Raw genomic sequence first — 10,000 nt, forward strand, 5'->3', positions numbered from 1 at the left:
AATTTGTTTAACATATCAGCCCTAATATATATATATATATACACACACACACACACACACACACACACACACACATATATATATATATATATATATTTATTTATTTATGTATATATATATATATTTATTTATTTATGTATATATATATATATATATATATATATATATATATATATATATATATATATATATATATATATATTAAAGCTGTTTCATTGAGTTTGTAATGATCAGTAACACAGTGGACACGTTCAGGGCTTTTATTGTGAAAGGAAATGGCAGGAGTGACACACACACACACACACACACACACACGCATAGCTCATGTAACTGTTAGCAGGTAGCTGGTTCCGTTCAGGATTTGTATTTTTAAACAGAATAAAATTAGTCGTCGACACAGGCCGCTCTTTCCTCGGCTCAGTTGTTGTGGTTTGGACAGTTTGGAGGTGAAGAGCCTCTTCAGGACGTGATTTGAAAAACCTTCAGTTCCATCAGTTCCCAGTGAACATCTGCCTCATGGAGCCCTGTGAGCTCTGCTTGGTGTTTTCCTTTGACTTTTCAGAGCCAGTGGACAGACTTCAGCATGTCGGCTCTCTGTTGGCTGCTTTGTCCCTTCTAGTGTAGCTGTGGTGACGAGTGGAGCCCAAACCTCGCCTCAGACAGAGCCGTGGCTGGATTAGACCTTCAAAACGGTCACACCAAACTGGACATAAAACAGAACTGAGTTTTCTTTTTCCTTTTGTGTTGAGAATAAACTCTGGACAAAGCTCTTTAAAGTCAAAGCTCTGCAGGTTTTGTTTTTTAACATTTTAACTCTCTGTGATGTTCAGTAACGTCATTGAACACATTTTTACTAATGTGTCAGTGTTAAGATCAACTGACTGAGATGTAGCGCGCACGCACACACACACACACACACAGACACACACACACACACACACACATTAGGGATGGCGAAAATGGAAAATTTTCTTGGTCGACCACTGGTTCTCATTAATCGGTTTATTTCGGTTAACCGAGAATATTATTTGACTGTCTGTAAACCATAAAAGAATACCTGCAACAAATAGAAGCTAGCAGCACTAGCACCGGTGTAGGGCTGCACAATTAATCGAATTTTAATCGTGATCATGATTTTGGCTGCCACGATTAAATGAGCCTGATCGTTGGCGATATTTACATTTAAAATGTGGGCTCTGCTGCATATTTAATCAAGCACTTTCTCAGCCAGTAGTCACCCAACCACCAGGGGGCGAACGCACGGTTAAGGCTTCATTAAGCTGCCTAAATAACAGAGAGGCTCCTCAGGGCCTGCTTACATAGGGCCATTTGCTGCGTATCGTACGAAAACAAAAATGCCCCCCTTCACGTTGAAATATGACAACAGGCATGTTCCGATGTCATCATAAATCAATATAGTTCAAATACATTCACTATGTCTTCCTGTTAACTAAAAGACGTTTTTGTTTCTTTTAATCAGACATAGGTCAAGGGATGTTTATTCACCTTGACAGCTTTGGAGGTAACTTCCTCTTTTAGAAAGGTCCTACTGACAGCCGGAGCGGCATGTCAGCTGGCTGCTACATTTAACCGGGTGGCCGCGCACACCGTGCGCCATCAGGTGGGCCGGCCACGGCACCGGCCAGCACCGCGCCCACCCAGTGAGGTCTGCCGGATCTGACAGGTGCGCGGTGCACACAGACTGCCATATATACCTTTCATCATCAATCAACTTTTGTTTATCCACGGTTGCAGCAGCACCATGGACAGCAACACAGACAACATGGTTGATTACTGATTGCGCGACGCGGCCATTCGCCGGTAATCGCGCTGCGCATTAAACGATTTTGCGGAGGCAGGAGGAAAGTTGCATGATTTACATTGTATCCACGTTCACGCGCTGCGTGCGTGACCGTGCATGTGCTCGTGCATGAACGCCCATACCGTGCTGGAGCACACCCCTTCCAACCGTGCCAGAGTGGGGGAAGTGTGCTGAATTCAAGCACAGAACAGAGCGATCACACTCGTCAAATAATTTTTTTTTTTTTTAACATTAAGCATTTAGTCTTATTTAAAGTTTCATTTTGCACTGAAAACTGTTCATATATTGATTGTTTAAAAGTAGTGCAATAAAAATACAGATGCTTTCCCTAACATGATGAATAATCGTGATGAATAATCGTGATTACAATATTGATCAAAATAATCGTGATTATAATTTTGGCCATAATCGTGCAGCCCTACACCGGCGCCAATGTCCTGCCCCAGACGCATACCATTACGACCGCGACCGTGTCCATTCTGTACCACGGATGTCCCCTCAGCAGGCATCCCAAAACTAATTCAGACATAAGATAATGTGGAACATAAGATAATGTGGAACACCATTCATCCCGAAGTCAAATATTGTACATAGCTTACATGATATCCTACAAACATTACGTAATTTCCGCATGTTGCTTACCGTGGTGTAGAAGAAATCTCTCTCTCCTCGGGAAAAATATTGTCTCCAGATTCCTCGATGAGTCTGCTTGGTGGTTTTATGACTCGTGCAGACTTGCATGACATACTTTGTTCAAAACTCTACGTGATCACCATAAGCTTGGCTCGTTTCTCCGGTCTATCTCTACCGAGGTGAGCTCTGTGCGTAATGACGTAACCGAAGCCCGTCAGAGTGTCCCGTCGCCATGTTTACCGTATTAAACTGTATGTGGGCACAAGAGCAACTTCTCCGCGCTCAGGAACAGTTGGAATTTTTTCGATCGGTCAAACCTTTCGGTAGTCATGGTATTTACAGTCTGACATGCGCATTTGTGTCGGCGACGACACGTTCGGACATAAAGGGTTTTTAACCGACAACATTATTCAGTTAAAGTTCAAACGGTCAACAACCGGTCAAACGGCCACCGGTTAGCATCCCTAACACACACACAGGCCAGCCTTCATCCATCAAAATGTTTTGTTTTCACAATTTCAGCTGTTTCATATTGAACTTTTATTGCTTCACCCACCTGACTGAAACACAAACACACGTTTGTGTGTCTGTGTCTGTGTGTGTGTTCCTGGAGCTGCCTCCTTCAGCAGATCTCACTCTGGTTTACTGCAGACTCTGTTTCTGTCTCTCTCAGGTATCCACACTTACCAGATGATGGTTGGCTGTGAATGGGACGATGACACTGGAGTCACTAATGGTTTTTGGCAGTACAGTTATGATGGAGAAGACTTTGTAGCTTTTGACCTGAAGACACTGACATGGATCGCTCCAACACCACAGGCTGTCATCACCAAACACAAGTGGGAAGGACTGCCAGGTAACACTGAGTACAGGAAGAACTACCTCACCCAGGAGTGCATTGATTGGCTGAAGAAGTATGTGGACTATGGGAGGAGCACTCTGCTGAGAACAGGTAGACTCACCTGACCTGACGTGTGTGATGGTCACAACTATGTTCATATGCCTCTTCTGTTTTTTATATGCAGTAACATTACATTTTTTTCTGTTTCTTCCTCTCTATCTCACTGTTTAATCTGTTTCTCCTTTTTTTCCATCTTCCACTTTCTCCCTTCTATTATTGCTCTCTCCCTCCCTCCCCCTCCCTCTGTCTCTCTCTCTCTTTCTCTCTCTCTCTCTCCCCAGAGCTTCCCTCAGTGTCTCTCCTCCAGAAGACTCCCTCCTCTCCAGTGACCTGCCACGCTTCAGGTTTCTACCCCAACAAAATCATGTTGTTCTGGAGGAGAGACGGAGAGGAGGTTCATGAGGACGTGGACCACGGAGAGATCCTCCACAACCACGATGGAACCTTCCAGAAGAGCGTTGACCTGGACGTTTCATCAGTCAAAGCTGAAGACTGGGGGAGGTACAGCTGTGTGTTTCAGCTCTCTGGTGTCAACGAGGACATCGTCACCAAACTGGACCCAAAAGTGATCAAGACCAACTGGGGCAGGACTGAGATCAAACGTGATGGAGGTGGGAAAGACACGTCTAGTCTACTTGACTTGTAGTTCATGAGTTTTCTTTTGATTGTTCTCTGTTGGATTATTTCTCTCTTTATCATTTTGTCGTCATTTATGTGATTCAGTCGTCCAGGGCAATTTAGATTTTATTAGTCATGTTGATGTTTTTACTTTCTCTGGCATTTAAAAATAATTTACATATGGCATCTATAACAGGTCCCAGGCTATGTTTTCTCTTACACTGCAGTTTGTATGGACTGTATATGGTTCATATATGTTTCTTCATGGTGGCATAGTTTATTTCTCTGTGGGGACAAATTTGGGTTACGTCTTTTTTTTTTTTTTTTTTTTTTTTTTTTTTTTTTATACAATGAAACCATTCAGACAACCAGACAGTTTTTAACTTTGACAGCAGTAAAGGTAACCACAAGTGTTTGTCAGCTCACTAAAACACATTCATCATTTCCCTTTCATATGACATCCTCTCTAAACTTGAAATACTAACAAATAAACATAATCTGATCTGATTTTAGCTCCAGATTCTCCCTCAACACCTACTGGTGTTGTTGTTGCAGCTGTTGTCAGCCTGCTGGTCCTGGTGGCGATCTGCATCGCTGGAGTCATGATCTGGAAAAAATATAAAGGTGAGGGATGAAGAGTTTTCTTTTTTTATCTTAATAAATATGTTTATATCTTAATAAATACAAAAAATAGTAACTGTAATGTACATAATACAGTTTCATCCTCTGTCCTCTGATTAATTAACACTCTAATTTCTTGTTTGTATTTCAGGGTTTAAACCAGTAAACAGTAAGTATTTTGCTCTAAGAACAGAAATTCTTTTTAATTGACTGTCCTGTCAAATTAGCATATGTTGATAGTGCTTTGTATTTATAAATCAGAAGGAGAGGCACTCATAATCACTCAGCAGTAATCGTTCATGACCAGTTGTGTTCCTCACTTTGTTCATTTCAAATTAAATCATCTAACTTTGTGTTGTGTTTGTAGCTTCGGACGGTTCGGCTTCATCTGTCGATGGTTCAGCCTCTTAACTGAGCACAGTGAGTACCTCATCATGTACCAGACTCCTGAACTGGCAGCACATTCACAGATATATAAGAAGATATTCTTTCTTTCTTCCCTAAATAATGGATTCCTGTGGTGTGAAAACACACTTTCGACTTGTGGATCACATGAAGTTCATATTTCAAATTCGAACAGCCATCATTATCAAAGTTTTTATCCTGTTTCTTATGTGGAAAAAGCAGATTGCATCACCGCTTCAGACACAGATCCTAATATCTCATGATAACTGAATGAAAACAGATGAATATGAATATTTTACCAAGCCTGTCTGTTCCTCTGTCCTGACAGGGAGAATCAGTGAAGATAAGACGGATGGTGGATTCCAGGAAGTCATCAAGGCAGCAAAATATATTTTTCTTTCTTAGAGAACATGTGCACTAAATTAAATCAAAAATGCACATTAACTGAGCTTGTTTTATTGAAAAATGATATTTGAGAAAGTTTTAGGACAAAACAAATGAGTTAAAATTGCATTCATTCATCATGTACACTGTATTCAGGCTCTGTCCTTGTCTCTGGACTATATTGCGATTACTATCAAATGCAGATTTTCTTCATTTGATAGAGAGACAGTCTGAATTGGCAGAAATGTGACTGTACATATAAATCTGTATCAGTAACATCAGCAGAGTAGGGCTGGGCAATATGGACAAAATCAAATATCACTTTTTTTTTAATACTTCATTATCGATATTACTGACGATAGTGTTGGGATGACTATTGTTGCTTTCACAAAATCTTCACATAATGATATTTTTGATAAACCATTAGTTGTGAAGATATGATGACCAGGCAGGTGGAGGCAAACAGCTGCAACCCTCTAATAATTTCAGAAAACTGCATCCCTTTACTTTAATGAAGCCTTTAAGTTTTTTATCTGGTGAAGTGGGTTTTGTTCATTGAGCAACACTCGTCAGATGCTGTGTATAGATGTTAAAATGGGTAAAGATGAATTTGACATTAAATCCAGTTTTGTAAACTATTTCCTTGCACAGCGTTACACTTTGCTCTTGTTTTTCTGGAGCTGCTTTTATCTTTTATTTGACTACTTTATTCTGTGGCTCTTATTTGGTCTGGCTCATTTGGGATTTGATTTGTTTTACAACATTCCAGTTTGAAGTGTGTGTGTGTGTGTGTGTGTGTGTGTGTGTGTGTGTGTGTGTGTGTGGGGAGAGGTTTTGTATGACACCCCCTTCTCAAATGTTTCTGTTTCTTTGTTTTTGCATCATAGTTTTAGAATAAAAAAATATGCTTCATGTATCCATATAACGGTAACATACAAGAATTTAGACAGATAGATGTAGATATATAGCAAGGGTCTGTTAAAACCAAAGCGACCTTCTGATACGTTGATGAATACACACAAATTTCCAGGACCAGAGTCACAGATTATAATAATCTTTTATTATGATTTCTCTGGTGTATATTTAGGAGGACAATAAAAAAAACGTTTCTCCACCAACTTTAAAGTAACACCAAAGTTTCCCAACCAACTTTTCTCCTTCATGTTTTGACCAGAGGAGAAAAATGCAAGTTTAAATTGGACTGTTAAATGTTAAAGTGTTGTAAATACTGGTAGATATACAATGTTTGGACACACACACACACACACACACAAACACACACATACATATGCAAACTGTGATCTCTGTCCTGGTGCCAGTAAAGCACACTGAATTAAACTTAGCATTAGACTTAGAGTCTACAAGCAAAAAGGAAGTAAATTAAACTTTTCAAAGTTTTAAAATATTTTGTGATTTAACTTTATTTTGAAATTCAGTGAGGGTTTAGTATTCATTAATTATTCATAAGTTATTTTTGCTTTGATTCTTGATAAAGCTGACAGACAAGTGAATTTCATGGTCCAGAGCACCTCCACTGATTCTCTTGTTTTCAGGGGTGCAACTTTCTGGAGGCGCAGAATAAGAGGCTGGACTGAACTTTACACTGAAGGAAAGTCATCATGAGGATATGAAACAAAATGCAGGATAAAGAGTCTGCCACGTCTTCAGGATAAAGGAGAAAAAACAGAGCATGTTTATTGTTTTGTGTTTGGCTGTGTGTGTGTTCTGTGTGTTAATTAGCATTAAAACAAACATATAGTGACACCCTGCCAGCTACAGCAAGCAGACACACCTGTGCAGCCTGATGGTGTTTTCATCAGACTGTAGCATCTGTCAGAGCAACAAAACTTTTGATAGGACAAAAATTAAACAAGACACTAGAACAAGGAGGCGGGTCGGCTGACTGACATGTTGAGGAGGAGAAGGAAAGAGGTCAGAGAGTGGTGTAGGAGCTTAACTTTTTACAACTTACCCAGATACAGTATTGAACAGCATAAACCTGAGCTGCTCTTGTATCTGACTTCATCTCCTACATCATGTCACACACTGAGGCATCAGCCTGGGCTGTAAGAGACATGAACTGAACTGTTTTGTGTCTCCACATGGACTGTCTTTGGTGTCATGAACCTGCTCAAAACCTGGGAAACTATGATGAGAATTTAAAATCACTTTTTTAAATTAGTTGATCACTTTCACACCACAGCCTGAGCTCTTGTGTAGCCCAACAGGAAGTCACATGACATCCTCATCAGGTGATTTCACTCCCACAGTTCAGAGGTGAAATACATCATCTGTCCAGAGGTGGCGCTGTGACACTGCTGCTTCCTCTGTGATGTCACATCCATGGTTGTGTAGCCTGACCTCTGACCTTGCTGTGGAGGCGGGAAGTGAAGAGAGAATTTCCCTGCAGAGATCAATCAGATTATTATCAGATTGCTGTCAGATTAAGACTGTGTGCTGGAAGGGGGGAGAGACTAGTGCGGGAAGTCGGAAGCAGATGGACGGTTGGAGGGATATTCAAAGACTAGGCTACTTGCTGAACTAAAACTGGGACTGGTTTGTGGTTTCTGACTTCTTTCTGGTAAAAGGATAACAAGCTTGGATTACAGACCTTGAGAACAGCTGGCAGGCTTCCCCACTGGGGTGAGCTAGGCTGCTATGCCTCCAGGAGGTAGCCAAAAAGAAATGAGGAAGAGTGGCAGTAAAAGCACCGATAAAGCCCAGAAAAGAGACAGGTCCGCCAATGGTAGTGAGAGTGAAGATTCTCTAGACATAAGGAAAGTGTCGAAAATGGATGACAGTGCTGTATTTAAGTTTATCATTAAATTCAAGGACAGAAGTGACAAGGCCTTGAACCCTCTCAGGCTATCGGATGAGCTAAAAAATAAAATGGGAAAAGGTTTGCTGAATGTAAAAATGCTGTTGAATGGTAACATACTTGTGGTTTGTAAAAGTGTTGCTCAGAGGCAAAATGCCATGAAGGTTCATCAGCTGCTAGAAAGGCCTATTGAGTGTTTCATGCCTGGCCAGGCTCAAAAAGCCAAAGGAGTGATTTATGTAAGCTTTGAGGTTTCAGAGAGTTCCTCACTGAAAGAGTTGAAAGGAGCTGAGGTTGAAGAAGTTCATCGGTTCAAGGAATCTGGCACATGAGTTATCCAGTAAGGCAATATGTGCGCCCCCCTCTGCGCTGCTTCAAATGCCAGCGCTTTGGGCATGTGGCAGCAGCCTGCAGAGGAAGCCAAAGATGTGGGAAATGTGGAGGCAATCATGAATTTAAACAATGTCAAAGTGTGGATGTTAAATGTTGTAACTGTGGGGGAAACCATATGTCCTCCTTCAGAGGGTGCAAACGCCATTTAAGGGCTGCTGAAATAGAGACAGTGAAAATTGAAGGCAAACTTTCATATGTAGAAGCAGTGAAGAAGGTGGGGGGAGCAGGGGAACCTGGTAGACATGTGGCAGCTGCTGCACCCTCTGTGATGCCGCCTGGTAGGGAGGCCAGAGGACAAATGGTGGGAACCCAGTCATTTTTTGCTTTCATGGTTGATGTGTTGTGGGCTGTTAGGGGTCAAACAAGGAGATCTGATATCATCAGGGTGGTGGTGGAAGCTGGAGAGAGATTCCTGGAGGAGAAATATCTAGGCCCAGAAGAGCTGCACAACCACATGAGGCAGAGGGCAGAGCAGTATGAGAGGGGAAGGAGAGAAAGAAGGTGTACGGATAGAAGTGAGGAAGGTATGGAAGACGCTTTTGAAGATGATTGTTGAATTATTAATGTTTTTTATCCTACAATGGAATGCACGGAGTCTAATAGCAAATGGCCAAGATTTTAAAAGATTTGTAGATGAATTTAAGAGTCTCCCAGAGATAATCTGTGTCCAGGAAACCTGCCTTAAACCACAGCTTGATTATGTGATTCCAGGGTATCAAAGTGTCAGATCTGACAGACATGAGAAATCAGGAGGGGGGGGGGTGCAACATTTATTCGATCTAATCTGCAATTGCATTAAAGTCTACCTTAGAATGTGTGGCCGTCAGGGTATGGGGGCAACACAGCTGGGTATACATTGTTAACTTCTATAACCCTTGTAAACAGCTAAATATTACTGAATTAGAGAGCATTATGGAGCAGGTAGGGACCCCAGTTATCTGGGTGGGGGATTTTAATGCACACAATCCTTTATGGGGCAGTTCAGCCAAAGATAATAATGGTTATACAGTGGAAGAACTCATGGACAGGTGGGAGTTAATTTGTTTAAATGATAGTAGACCCACAAAGTTTGATGTTAGGACAGGAAATCTATCTCACATAGACCTAGCATTAGTAACTGGAGATTTGGCAAGGATTGGAGAATGGGACTCCTTGGACTGCTATACAATAGGCAGTGATCATTTTCCGATTCTGTTGAGATTTGGCAAGTCCTTACAAGTAGAGAAGCAGAAAAGTTCAGGATTTTTTTAAGTGCCATAAAGCAGATTGGGAATTGTTCAGGGATAATTGCAATGAAGCCATTGTAAGGGTGAAAGGTGAAGGATCACCTGATGAGTGGAATAACAGTCTGTGTGAAATGATCATGAATAGTGCAAGTAAAAGTATTCCAATAAGGAAAATGTCA

The 10,000-nt window shown here is 41.2% G+C and overlaps 2 protein-coding genes and 1 long non-coding RNA gene across 3 annotated transcripts in view; 2 read left to right on the forward strand and 1 right to left on the reverse strand.

Moving 5' to 3' along the window:
- LOC115368062 (major histocompatibility complex class I-related gene protein-like) overlaps nt 1–5,347 on the forward strand; it is a 141,002-nt gene extending 135,655 nt beyond the window's left edge. Inside the window, exon 8 of the mRNA XM_030064033.1 lies at nt 5,329–5,347. The gene's annotated coding sequence lies outside the window, so the exon portion shown is untranslated. The remainder of the gene's footprint in view (nt 1–5,328) is intronic.
- LOC115368065 (uncharacterized) overlaps nt 1–5,750 on the reverse strand; it is a 17,071-nt gene extending 11,321 nt beyond the window's left edge. Inside the window, exon 1 of the long non-coding RNA XR_003928978.1 lies at nt 5,612–5,750. This is a non-coding gene — a long non-coding RNA (uncharacterized LOC115368065). The remainder of the gene's footprint in view (nt 1–5,611) is intronic.
- Nucleotides 1–10,000, forward strand: part of LOC115367961 (BOLA class I histocompatibility antigen, alpha chain BL3-6-like) — a 55,372-nt gene that overhangs the window by 26,780 nt on the left and 18,592 nt on the right. The gene's annotated exons all lie outside the window — the stretch shown is intronic.

Source organism: Myripristis murdjan, chromosome 11 (assembly GCF_902150065.1).
Source record: "Myripristis murdjan chromosome 11, fMyrMur1.1, whole genome shotgun sequence".
Classification (NCBI taxonomy): domain Eukaryota; kingdom Metazoa; phylum Chordata; class Actinopteri; order Holocentriformes; family Holocentridae; genus Myripristis; species Myripristis murdjan.